The sequence below is a fragment of the Myxine glutinosa genome, chromosome 4 (genome assembly GCF_964187855.1).
Source record: "Myxine glutinosa chromosome 4, kmMyxGlut1.1, whole genome shotgun sequence".
NCBI lineage: Eukaryota > Metazoa > Chordata > Myxini > Myxiniformes > Myxinidae > Myxine > Myxine glutinosa.
This window is the reverse complement of record NC_136264.1, coordinates 185,577,083-185,591,498: the sequence shown is the minus strand read 5'-3', so window position 1 is coordinate 185,591,498 and position 14,416 is coordinate 185,577,083. Positions and strand designations below refer to the sequence as shown.

General features: G+C 45.0%; 1 protein-coding gene across 2 annotated transcripts in view; it reads left to right on the top strand.

Moving 5' to 3' along the window:
- LOC137425565 (semaphorin-3A) overlaps positions 1-14,416 on the top strand; it is a 79,529-nt gene that overhangs the window by 11,782 nt on the left and 53,331 nt on the right. The window contains exon 1 of one of the 2 annotated variants that reach the window (XM_068114122.2): positions 11,344-11,459. The exons of the other annotated variant lie outside the window; for it this stretch is intronic. The gene's annotated coding sequence lies outside the window, so the exon portion shown is untranslated. Of the gene's footprint in view, positions 1-11,343; positions 11,460-14,416 lie in introns of those variants that run through there. 2 annotated transcript variants of the gene reach the window in all.

The following is a 14,416-nucleotide window of genomic DNA, read 5'->3' as shown; positions in this document are numbered from 1 at the left end:
AGAGTAGAGTGACCTGGTCTGAAACCAAATTGATGATCAGAGATCAAGCCATTGGAGAAGAGGAAAGATTTCATATCTGAAGCAATGATGGATTCCATGACTTTGCTGATAATTGGGAGAAGGCTGATTGGTCTGTAGTTGCTAGGATATGTTTTTGCACCTTTTTGTGCAAAGCGGTGATGTTGGCTGATTACCAAGCAGATGGCAGTGGACCTTGAGCAAAAGAGAGGGTGAAGAGAACAGAGAGAGGGAGTGAAAGAGCAGAAGAACATGATTTTAGGACCCGTGGGCTGATGCCGTCAGGTCCAGTTGCAGAATCAGAGTCGAGGTTTGACAGAAACTTTTCCACCTTGTCAGGAGGAAAGGACACGGAGTCCAGGAGCAGCTGGGTACCACTGGGTACGGTGGGTACAGAGAGGGATGGGTTTGGGACACAAGATTTAGAGGCAAACACAGAGTTGAGGCATTCAGCTTATGTAGTTATGACATGAAAAATAAGACAAATAAGATATGTTGCATGATATCTCAAAAAGTTATTGACGGGTTATGACAAAACTTGGTGGATGAGTTGGGTGGGCGACAAGTACAACCCGATGGGATTTTGGTTCCGGGCCGGATGCAGATCAGGCCTATCAGTGTAATTCAAAACATAAACTCCCTCCTCCGATATGATAGACCTGAGCCTCGTCCTGGAGGTGGGGTTGCTATCTTTATCAAAAACTCTCTTCCTCACTCGCCCTGCACTGCACTCTCTCCACCTCACCCCCAGGAATACCTCTGGCAACGGCTTCCCCTTCGCTCCCACCTCTTGTTCATATGTGTGTTGTCCTGTCCACCAAACAGGGATGACTCCATCTACATCTTGCTGTCTGATAATATGGACCAACTTCAATCTACTCATCCCAACTCTTTATTCCTCATATGTGGTGATTTCAATTGTCACCCTACCAGTTGGCTGGGTGTGGGTACCTCTCTCACCAGCCATGGCTCCTCAGCAAAGGACTTCTGCGACTCACTGGGACTGACACAATCTGTCAATTTCCCTACCCGGATCTCAGTCAACGGAGCATCTTCTCTTCTGGACTTGGTTATGACTAACTTCCCTGAAAATGTCTGCTGCTCTTCTTCTGCTCCAATCGGCTCATCTGATCATGTGCTTGTTAAAGTGGACATCCCTCTGACCATTCTCAGGGAGCCTCCTCAGCATCGACGAGTCTGGCATTTCACTCAGGCCAAATGGCACGGTCTTCAAACAGCCATCAATCATCTGGACTGGTCTCCCATCTCTACCACCTCTGACATCAACTCATCCTGGGAATTCTTCCAAAGTAAATTGCTCTCTCTCATGCACAGATTTATCCCATCTCGTCTTCAGTTGTCATACCCTTCCTCCCGTCCATGGTACACGGAATCTTGTGGTGAGGCTGTTGCCCAGAAACAACTTGCCTTCATCTCCTGGAAAGCAAATCCAACGGAAGGAAATCTCATTTCCTTTCACAAAGCCCGAAACAAGTGTGTGTCCACCCTCAGAAGAGCCAGGAAACAATATCTCTCCATTCTCAAGACCGAACTCTCTTATCTGTCTCCCTCTTCCAAATCCTGGTGGCGTCTGGTCAAATCTGTTTCTGGTGTTTGTTCCCCCATCCATCCCCTCCCTTACCTCAAACGGCTACACAGCTGACTCCGCACGTGAAAAAGCTGAATGCCTCAACTCTGTGTTTGCCTCTAAATCTTGTGTCCCAAACCCATCCCTCTCTGTACCCACCATACCCAGTCGTACCCAGCTGCTCCTGGACTCCATGTCCTTTCCTCCTGACAAGGTGAAAAGTTTCTGTCAACCCTCGACTCTGATTCTGCAACTGGACCTGATGGCATCAGCCCAAGGGTCCTAAAATCCTGTTCTCCCGCTCTTTCACTCTCTCCCTCTGTTCTCTTCACCATCTCTTTTGCTCAAAGTCAACTGCCATCTGCTTAGAAATCAGCCAACATCACCGCTTTACACAACAAGGTGCAAAAACAGATCCTAGCAACTCCAGACCAATCAGCCTTCTCCCAATTATCAGCAAAGTCATGGAATCCATCATTGCTTCGCAAATGAAATCTTTCCTCTTCTCCAATGGCTTGATCTCTGATCATCAATTTGGTTTCAGACCAGGTCACTCTACTCTGGACATGCTGCTTCTGCTGTCTCAACAATGGATGGATGTCCTCAATGCCAAACAAGAAATTAGAGCTGTCTCCCTCGACATATCCCGTGCCTTCGATATGGTCTGGCACCCCGCTCTGCTCACAAAACACTCCTCCTTTGGTATCCATGGAAATCTCCACGCATGGCTGGCGGACGTCCTCTCGAGTCGTAGTCAACGTGTGGCCCTGAATGGGTTTCTCTCATCTCCTCTTCCTGTTCAGGCTAGAGTTCCCCAAGGCAGTGTTCTGGGCCCTGTGCTTTTTCTGGTCTTCATCAATGATCTCTCTGACTCTCTTTTGAAAATCCTCTCTATCTCTTTGCTGATGACTCCACTCTCTGCCGCTCCATTCCTCATCCCTCAGATCGGCAGTCTGCAGCCTCCTCACTCTCTGCAGACCTGGACAAAATCACAGACTGGGCAAACAAGTGGAACATGTCTTTCAATCCTGACAAATCTCACACTCTTACAATGTCTCTCCGAAAAGACCGACTGGACAACCCCCCCATCTACTTTCTGAATAATCCTCTCCAAGACGTTCTGTCACTCAAGCTTTTGGGTCTCACTATCTGCCATGATCTTTCCTGGGAAAACCACATTTCCAAGCTGGCCTCCAAAGCCAGTCGCCTACTGGGCATCCTCCGTCGTGCGAAGTCCTTCCTTGGCACACCTGAGGTCCTCACCACGTACAAGGCTTTCTACCGCAGCTCAATGGAGTACTGCCCACCACTCTGTGCTGGTGCTCCTGCCTCGCACCTAGCTCGTCTTCACGCTGTTGAAACCAAAGCATTCAGAATCATTGGAATCTCACGCGATGACGGTATCTCCGAGGGCCTTTCACTTACTCACCACAGGCAGGTTAGTGGTCTTTCCGTCTTCTACCGACTCCTCTCGGGCCTTGCTCCCCCAGCTCTCCCTGGGCTCTGTCCCCCAAATATTCCTACAGGTCGCACAAGATCTGCCTGCAACCCTCTTATGGTTAAACTGCCAAAATCAAGACTCTCTGCTCACCTTCACTCCTTCATTCCTCTTTTCTCCCGCCTCTGGGACAAACTCCCTTACTCTCTTCAATCCCACTCCTCCCTCCAGGTCTTTAAAACAGCTGTTCACCACCATCTCTTATCTTCCCCCATCCAAAACCTTGATCTTTTCTACCCCCGCTAATTTCACCCCAAATCCATGTTTTTGAAATACCAACTTCTTTCCTGGAAGTCCTTGGTGTCCTTGCGTTTTTTACCTTTCCTGCCTCCCCCCCAAGCCCTCTCGCTCCCACACATCTCCCGATGTCCCTGCTCTCAAATGTTGTGTTTGTGTCCTTCCCCTTCTCTCCCCATCTTGTCTATGCTCCCCTTTTTATATACTTTGTTTGCTTGTTTGTTTGATTTGTTTGTTTGATAAATGTTAGCTCTTTCACGAGCCTCGATTCTGTATAAAAAAACAACAACAACAAAAAAACTGTTCAGCCTGGTGGAGGTATGCTCTCTACCGATGTGGAATGAGTTCGTCATCCAATCCTGGTCGAGTATGCCTCCGCTAGATTGACAAATCAATGGAAGACCTTCCATAGTATACTGAAACGCAAAAGAAACTTACCACCTTTGAAACCTTTAAATATCAACAATAACACTGCGTGTAGTAAATGTGTGAACTTATTTTTGGACAATAGTGTACTCACTGTCAGACAAAACGGTCACGGATGGTCACTTGAACCTTCAATGGTCACTTCATAGCACAGCTGTTGAACTGCCGTTTTGACTGTCAGTGATTAGCCAAGGGGTATGGGATGATTTTAATGAGCTGCACGTGATGTCTTGATATTGGCTTTAAAAAGGCCAGTGCAAAATGGGCATTTTGACCGAAAAATTTGACCATTTTGACCATTTTGACCAACTTCAAAAAGACCGAAAACGCAAAAGAAACTTACCACTTGTTTGAAATGTAATAAAATTGTAACAGTTCAAAATAAAACAAACCAACAATTGCTAATTGAAACATTGGCATTTTATTGATGACACGTCAAGTTTTTGACCAAGATACACCATCTCATCAGTTTGTTCTACAGTACAGAACAGCACAGGGTGCAATGTCAGTCCCCTTTCAATAGCGTGTGTGGCCACCATTGTTTTGGATACAGGCAGTGCATCATCGGCGTATACTGCCTACCAGTTTTAGGATGGATTGCTGCTGGATTCTGTCCCACTCAGTCCTCAATGTCTGAAGCAGCTCTGCCCGTGTCCTGGCCCTGCCAACTACGCGTCTCCCAAGCTCATCCCACTGGTGCTCTATGGGATTCAGGTCAGGGGAGAGCGCAGGCCACTGCATGGTGTTGATGTTCTCGCCTTGGAGAAATGCAGTGGTAAAGCGAGCAGCATGGGGACGAGCGTTGTCATGCTGAAAGGTTCTCAGTTCTGGGTGGTCTAGCAGGAATGGCAGCAGATGATGTCGCAGGATGTTATCCACATACCGCTGGGCGTTAAGATTCCCATCCACAACCACCAGTGGCGTCCTGTACCGGCCTGATATGGCGGCCCACACCATCACACTTGGGCCACCCCACCTGTTGGCTTGACGCATGCAACAATCGGCATATCGCTCGCCAGTTCTTCTCCAGACACGCTCACGCCCATCAGGACTGTCCACACAGAACCTTGACTCATCGCTGAAAGCGACCTCGTTCCACTGCGCCAAGGTCCACCGCTGATGCTGCTGGCACCATCTCTGTCGGTTGCGGCGATGGGCAGCCGTCATCACGGGGCCTCTGTATGGTATTCTGGCAGTCAGGCCATAGTCATGCAGTCGTATTCGTGCAGTATCATTGGAGATCCGTGGGTTTGCACGCCCCGGAGTTTCTGACGCAGTGCGGGATGCTGGACGGAATCGATCCCGCAGGTGACTTCGACCATCTGCCTGTCCTGCCTTGCAGTGGTGACTCTTGGCCTCCCTGATCGAGGTCTGTCATCTGCAGAGTTGTGGAGGGTGTCTCTGTCCACCAGGGCCGATATCGTCTGGTGTGAACAGCCAAGGCGACGTGCCACCTCACGGTAGCTCAGTCCGCCTTGCAGCATGCCCAGGGCACGCTGCTGTTGATCCCTTGACAATCGTGGCATGTTGATTGAAATGCCCATTTTGCACTGGCCTTTTTAAAGCCAATATCAAGACATCGCGTGCAGCTCATTAAAATCATCCCGTACCCCTTGGCTAATCACTGACAGTCAAAACGGCTGTTCAACATCTGTGCTATGAAGTGACCATTGAAGGTTCAAGTGACCATCCGTGACCGTTTTGTCTGACAGTAAGGACACTATTGTCCACAAATAAGTTCACACATTTACTAGACGCAGTGTTATTGTTGATATTTAAAGGTTTCAAAGGTGGTAAGTTTCTTTTGCGTTTTCGGTCTTTTTGAAGTTGGTCAAAATGGTCAAATTTTTCGGTCAAAATGCCCATTTTGCACTGGCCTTTTTAAAGCCAATGTCAAGACATCACGTGCAGCTCATTAAAATTATCCCGTACCTCTTGGCTAATCACTGACAGTCAAAACGGCTGTTCAACAGCTGTGCTATGAAGTGACCATTGAAGGTTCAAGTGACCATCCGTGACCGTTTTGTCTGACAGTGAGGACACTATTGTCCACAAATAAGTTCACACATTTACTACACGCAGTGTTATTGTTGATATTTAAAGGTTTCAAAGGTGGTAAGTTTCTTTTGCGTTTCAGTATATGTGTAAGGCTTCGGATCAATTCCATCTTATGGCTTTGCGACTTTGTCTGTCGCATCAGGATGCCCTTGTCCTCCATTGGCCATGTCCATTGTACATGAAAACGTGACAGACTGTGATTTGTTCAAAAACAGCAATCTGCAGCTGCACGTAGGCATTTCTGGGAATATGATTTCCAGTGAACGCAAACCCAAACGGAGTTTGCGAGCATGTTCCACTGGCGTCGGGAAAGGTCCAGGGGACAACAAAAGAGCGTGCTTGTCCATCTTGTGTGGCACAGAGATGCGCACAGCCAGGATGTCTTCCAGATGCCATCTCCACAAACAACAATCTCGGAAGCGTCATCAGGAATTGCTCAAGATGGCTCGATTCACACTGTCTAATGTTGTTTGCCTTCCTTGCGTTTCGCGGGGATAATTGGAAAAAAAGGTAGTGCTAGAAAATTGTATGCAGGGTTTATGGCAGAATAAATGGGATTGTGATCATATGGCCAGACACATCCTCTGTTATTTGTAATAATAATAAAAAAAGATTAGGTTTAAATGCGCCACATCTCTTCCCCCAACTCCCCATCCTCCTCCTTCGAGCGTGCGCTGCGGTAAACATATCCAGAGCAACGCTGTCTTTTTCCCCCTCTTGCTACTCATGCCTGCCAGGAGCCAGAATAAACACAGGATAAGATCCAGAAATGCGGAGCCATGCAATGCATTATCCAAAGCGAAAATGTCCATTTTTTTTTTTTTGCTGTTCTGCTTATCTACCGGTAGCTCCGCCAAACACGTTCCATGCCTTGAGATCCTATACGCCTTCTCCATTAAATAGCAAGAGTGTTTGACCGTTCAAATAACCTTCCTTAACAGTACAAGTGCCCTTTCATTCCAAGCCTCGGGATCATGAATCACCCCCTTCCCTTTAGCGTGAATCCAATCTCTGGCTGTGAAGGCCGAATTGTGTTGTGGGAGAGGAAACCGGCTCTCCACCTTTACCTACCTTTGATCATTAAAAATCACTGAACACTTCGCAGAATTATCGTTTCCCTGGATGAGAAGCTGTGGGATGTTTGGAAAAATCACAATGGAAAGGTTTTGTACAAGATCATAGATGCTAGGTCATTTAACCATCCTCCGCTCTCTGTCGATGATGCTGGATCATCCATCGAGCTTGGAGTTGATACACCCAAATTAATAAATTTAAGAATTTCCAGACTGTCGGAATTCTAATAATATAATCACCTGAAATTTGCTCCACCACATTCTTGTAACAGGTCAACGTCACAAAAAATTGCAATTCTTAATAAAATCGACATTAAAACATCGATGGAGAGAGGAGCGGAGCTTAGCTTACAGGTTCGCACTTCCACTGCTCAAAGGTGAATTCTTTCTTGGGTATCAAACCTCTCATTTCCCCTCCCCATCTAAGCTGGAGTGGCCCCAATGCAGTGTTCTGGGCCTAATCCGATTCCTAATCAATTCATCAATGATCTCTCTGACTCTGGAAAATCTCCTTATTCTATTTACTGATGACTCCACTCTCTGCCATGACATCCCTCATCACTCAGACAGGTAAGCTGCAGCCTCTTCCTTCTCTTCAGACCTTGAAAAAATGAAAAGCTGGTGAAACACTTGGAATATGTCTTTCAATCCCGACAAATCTCACAATCTCACTATCTCTATTCAAAAGAACCGTCTGGCAAACCTCTCCCTCCTATTTACTTTCTTCCACGAGCCTCGACTATGTTTAAAAAAAAATTTGCATTTCATTATTTACATTTCGTATGCAGAATGGAAATTAATATACAAATGTTCCACAGTCTCCACGGGACTATACGAAGTGCAAGTAGTCATCAAACGATCCAACTAGAACGGCACTCAGTAGAGAGCATACTTCCACCTGGTTGGCCAGATCACTCAATAGTGAAGAATCACATAAAACATTCTACTAGCCGGATCCGAATCCGGATCTTCACCAAAATCTAATAATTTCGTCCTTGTCACATAAGTTACATCTCTGCCAAATTTCGTCCGAATCCGTCCACAACCTTTTGAGATATTTTGTTCACAAACAAACAAACAGATGAAAAATCACTCATCGGGCGACACTTGGCAAAACAGACAAAGTAGAAAGGCACTCAGTAGAGCATCCTTTTGACCTCAAAAATAATTAGTGACCTGATATGCAAATCGTCTTCAAAGTACGTATAAGTTAATCTGATGAAAATTGACAATTTTAGATATTTGGCCTTTGTTGACCTTTTGGCCTATGTTGACCTCAAAAATAGTTGGTGGTTGGTTTGAGTAAGCTGATATGCAAATCCTATTCAGATTTCAGTCAATCGGATGAAAATTGAGGATTTTAGTAATTTGAGAAACGTGGTTGACCTTTGGCCTATGTTGACCTTATGACCTATGTTGATCTCAAAAATGGTTGAATTCAGTTAGCTGATATGAAAATCATATTCAAATTTCAAGTCAATCCGATGAAAATTGTGGATTTTAAAAATTTGAAAAAGGTGGTTGACCTTTGGCCTATGTTGACCTTATGACTGACCTATGTTGATCTCAAAAATAGATGGTGGTTGAATTCAGTTAGCTGATATGAAAATCCTATTCAATTTTCAATTCAATCAGATGAAAATTGAGGATTTTAGAAAAAGTTGAAAAAAAAGTGGTTGACCTTTGGCCTATGTTGACCTTTTGGCCTATGTTGATCTCAAAAATAGTTCGTGGTTGAATTCAGTTCGATAATATGAAAATCCCATTCAAATTCCAAGTCAATCTGATGAAAATTGAGGATTTTAGAAATTTGAAAAAGGTGGTTGACCTTTGGCCTATGTTGACCTTGTTACCTATGTTGACCTCAAAAATAGTTGTTGGTTGATTTCAGTTAGCTAATATGACAATCTTTTCAAATTTCAAGTCAATCGGATGAAAATTGAGGATTTTAGAAATTACAAAAAAGTGGTTGACCTTTGGCCTATGTTGACCTTATGACTGACCTATGTTGATCTCAAAAATAGATGGTGGTTGAATTCAGTTAGCTGATATGAAAATCCTATTCAATTTTCAATTCAATCAGATGAAAATTGAGGATTTTAGAAAAAGTTGAAAAAAAGTGGTTGACCTTTGGCCTATGTTGACCTTTTGGCCTATGTTGATCTCAAAAATAGTTCGTGGTTGAATTCAGTTCGATAATATGAAAATCCCATTCAAATTCCAAGTCAATCTGATGAAAATTGAGGATTTTAGAAATTTGAAATTGTTGTTGACCTTTGGTTTATGTTGACCTTTTGGCCTATGCTGATCGCAAAAATAGTTGGTGGTTGAATTCAGTTAGCTGATATGTAAATCATATTCAAATTTCAAGTCAATCAGATGAAAATTGAGGACTTTTGAAATTTGAAAAAAAGTGGTTTACCTTTGGCCTATGTTGACCTTTTGGCCGAAGCTGATCTCAAAAATAGTTTGTGTTTGAATTCAGTTAGCCGATATGTAAATCCTATTCAAATTTCAAGTCAATCGGATGAAAATTGAGGACTTTTGAAATTTGAAATAAAGTGGTTGACCTTTCGCATATGTTGACCTTTTGACATCAAAAATATATAGGATTTTGTCGGACCACGAACACTACCATTTGGTGAAGTTTCGTGAAGGTCGGTTTAAAATTGTGACCTGTAGGCAAGTATAAGTGAGCGGACAGACAAACACACAAACACACAAACCGGAGCAAACAACAAACTTGCAAAATAAATAAATAATAATTGCCAAGTAACAAACGGACAGACAGACAGCGGTGAAAATATAACCTCCATCCACCCTTGGTGGCGGAGGTAAGAAGAACTCAAACGAAATGAGGCCATTTGGCCCATAATTGCCGTTTTGCACTCACGGGTTAATTTTTTTCCACTGTGCTAAAGTCTAAACAATCTACTTGATACACCAATGACGAAATAACCCGATCTTGATCGAGTGACTGGATGTATGTATATCTCTTTATTTTTATTAGTACATATACAGATATACCTATATATATATATATATATATATATATATATATATATATATATATATATATATATATATATAGATATATATATATATATATATATATATATATACAGTATATACATATGTATATATACATATATATACACAAAGAATTAAGTTAAGCACCCCCCCCCGTTTTTTTACAACCTCGCACATTACAAGTTTGTTGTCGTCAAAACAGTGTAATATACCCATGATATTGCTATATTTTCTGGAGAAGTGATATTATGGTCACATAAAAACATAACAATCATGCCGTTTTCAATATTTTATTCTGAATAATTTAAGGTGAAATTTTTTGGGAATTTTAGGCATATTTTCACCTCAATTTAAGTATGGAGCTATAGGTCCATCACGGACAGTGTGGATGACGTTTATGTTTTCTAACGTACAGTCATTGTTCTGAGAAGACCTCTAGCGATCTTTGCGTCAATAACGTGTGTAGGACCCACGTGATCGGATCACTACTCAACCCAACTCAACCCTACGAGTGCACTCATCTGCATTTCATCAATGGATAATTGCTAATGTCATACCACTCATTATTTGATCTCACATACCTTAGAATATATGCCAATGTATACATATACACAAAGAATATATATTAGGGGGTGCTTACCTTAATTCGTTGTGTAGGGGTGCTTAACTTAATTCTTTGTGTATATATATTGTTGTGGTTTTAGAACCCACACTTTGGTAAATAAATAATCACTTGTAAATATGACATTAAAGGTTAAAGGTTGCACCCCTAGTTAGTCCACAAGCAACACGTAGGCCACCATAGGAACTCAGTTATTTCATTATTATGTGTTTTAGATAAGGCCGTGTTTCCAATAGTTGAATCTATGTTGCGTCAATCAAATAAGGAGTAGGCCCTTTCGTCCATTTTGCAACCTCTCTCTCCAAGCGCCGCCATTATGCGCCTTGTTAGCAGCGTTCGCTGCCATTGAGCTTAAGCTCGTTCAAACGACGCCATTAACCATGCGGTCAGGCCCGAGGAAAAGCGGGCGGGACGCCAAGAACAAGGTGTGGCCTGTCAACCAGCCATCAAAGGCATGGCCGGTAAGCCCTCGCCAACCAACCAGGGCTGAGGTGAGATCGCTGGCGGGCGTGGTTTTGGAGCACGCGGAGTGATCTTGGCTCGCGTTATATAAGCACGAGCGCAAAGCCCTATTACGGACTTGCACGGAATTCTTCCTTTGGTGGACTTGATGAGAGAGCGCTGAGTGCATTGCGAAAGCCTATACGGAGCACACATTGGCAAAGGAGAACTCACTCGCTGGCGCTGAATAGAGAACTTGAGAGAGAGAGAGAGAGCGTTTGACACGACCATATGTTTATTACGTACAAAGGACGCGAGCCTCCCCCCCTCCCCCGCCATATGTAAGGTCCGGTCGCGTTCCAACTACGCGCGGAGCTGCCTGCCGGGTTTCGCCCACGGGACCGGAGCCTGGACCCCATCACCTGGACCATCCACCTGGACCTTCCATCTACCAGCTACAATCCCTGTGTGAGTGTGTGTGTTTGTCTGGGATCATAAGTTAAGACTGTTTTTAAGACTGCCCTGTGTCCTGCTTCTTCTTGTTCTTCCTGTACATCCTTTTGTTTCCTCTTTCCTCCTGTATATTGGTAATAAATTACCTTGTTCTTTCTTGGTTTTCCCTAATCCGATCGCATCCGTCCTTTCTTTCATTGGGTAAACGTGGCACGATTCGGAACCGCTAGAATCAGGTTTAGTCTCTTGGTTAATAGTTCAGATCGTGGATCACTAACCGCTCGGCATTATCCAGCATATCCGTGGTTCGAGCGGGAGTTATTCCCTCGTTTCCGGCGGGCGTTAGTACTTAGGTAGCAGCGAACCCCTAGGCCTAGCAAACCCTACCTAACGCCGCGCCGGGAAGGACGTTATAGCTTACCAGGACTCGGGACGGCCAGCTAAAAAGACAAGGGGATTAACCCCCCCCCTTGATAAGGGGAGCGCCGACCCCCGAGATCCGTAACAATACATATATATATATATATATATATATATATATATATATATATATATACATATATATATATATATAATATGTATATATATATATACAGTCACGTGAAAAAGTAAGTACACCCCATGGAAAGTTTTGACTTTTTCAACACATTTCAACATACAGAAATTTGATCTGCATTTCAACAATATTGATAGTGTTACGGGGTCCTCCCAGTGACTACCTGGTCTCGGTGACCCCCGGACCGTGAGAGGAACTCTGCCAGAAAGATCTATGATTTATACGCTTTCGTAACGCAATCAATATGAAAGACACAACAATTCAAGTCAATAAGAAACCCCCACACCAAGGATCCGGATTAATCAATAATATATTCCCCAATCAATCAACAACCATCAACAAACAATCACCAATATTACTAAGATGGCCATCTCATATATGTCCCCCCTTTCCCCACTCACGACCCCTCAATGGTCACTGTCCCTCACAATGTCTCTGGGCCCCTCCAGACCAAGGTGAAGGTCGACTTCTCCGCACACGGGCGGTTGAACGGACCCCTGGCTGACGTGCTCCAAACGTGCACGTCGCGTACCGGGAACAGCTGCTGCAGCGCACACCTCCTTGCAAAGCAAAGCGGGCAAAGCAAAGCGTGGCTTGCAAAGTGCGCGAGGCCCAAGGTGCGACCTGTACGCGTCCTTGTAGACGTTGAGGCGAACTGTGCCGGACGCTTGGTTTCGTGCACGAACCCACGGCAACTTGACGTGTAATCGGTAATTACCCCGCGCAGGTAACTCCTTTCGCCAGACGGGCTTTCAAACGCAGCGTCCCCCACGCTGCTCAATATCGACACCACTCGCGTCGGAGCTGGGCGAGGAAGAAGAAGATAGCCACTTCTCCAGGACCTCGTGTCTTGTTTTTCTTCTTCCGGTTCACTATCCCGTTTCCGGTCTCCTGTTATCCGGAGCCTCTCTAACCATTTAACCACAACAACCTTTAATAGAATAAACCATAATAAGCAATGACATGAATAGTAATTCACCTAAATCCGGGATCCGTAACACTCCCCCCCTTCAAGAAAGAAAGTTTGAACCCCGCGAAAACTTTCTGGGCTGGCCAACTTTGATAAACAATCCCGATACCCCAAATCATCAGTTCCCCCCGGGCACAATTATCGCATCTCAAAAATAAAGCAACAAACTTTCACCAAAACCCCCCAGAGATTCCAAGGTAATTCCCTCTAGACCAAGCGTCAACAACTTCTAGTTGCTCTTGGATGGAGGCCCAGCTGAGTACTCACTACATGGATGCCTTAAGGAATGTGGGGTTCACGGTTAGTCCGGGGAGGAAAGTTCTTTACATGGATGCCTTTAAGAACGTGGAGTTCACGGTTAGTCCGTGCAGGAACGTTCCCTACCGGGACGCCTTTTAAGAACGTGGCGTTCACGGTTAACCCGTGTAGGAGCCCAGGCTCGGCGGCTCCGCCATATATAGAGGGCTTCAACTTCTCCGGACTCCTAACAGTTACGGTGGGACCCCTTGTCCCATCAGTCACCTGACTGGCGGTCTCCTTCTCAGCCAGTCCTCTGCCAATCATTCTTTCGGGAGATGCCGTAACTCTGGGAGCCTCCATAGTAATATCGGCTGCTGCCAACACCAAAACTACCGCCAAGTGGTCCTCTTCTGTAGACCTCTTGACGCCTACGAAATGCCTTCCCTACTGTTATGGTCCGACCCTCCAAATCCTTACCATTCCAATTCTTCTCTGCCTCCCTGGCGTCTTTTGTGCTTGCAAACGTGACAAAGCCGAACCCTCTTGACCGTTGCATTTCCCTGTCTTTTACCACCCGCACTTCCACCCGCGGCCCATATCTGTTGAAGACAGAGGTCAGAACTTCTTCCTCTGTGTTGAAGTTCAGTCCCCCTACAAATAACTTGGCACTTTTGTCACCATCCCGAGCTGGGGTGGTGTTATTTCCCCTGCGGTGCTCTTTACCCACCCTCGGGTTACCATAAATTTGCCCCCCGGCCAAATCATTCCCGATAATCACAGATACTCCCTCTACAGGAAGCGTGGCTTGTAAACCGACGGTGACCGGTCCTGACACCAAATCGGATTCCAAATGGATAACATGAAGTGGGGCACTAACACAGCCACCGATCCCTTGTAACCGAACCCTATCACCAGTTGCGGTACTCTTTGACAATGGCAAAATGCCTTCAAGCATTAAGGATTGATGGGCTCCTGTGTCCCTCAATACCCTAACAGGTCTTGGGTTAGTCAAGTCTCCCTCGAGGGAGACCAACCCCTCATAAATAAATGGTTGGTAACTCTTCTGTGGGCAATTTCTTACGCTTGCCATCGCATTCGGAGTTGTAATAGTCAGACTCCGCTCTGGGTTTTCTCTTTTCATGAGGTAACAACTGGACATCAAGTGTCCAGGTTTCTTGCAAAAAGCGCAAGTAGGTCCGGAGGAAA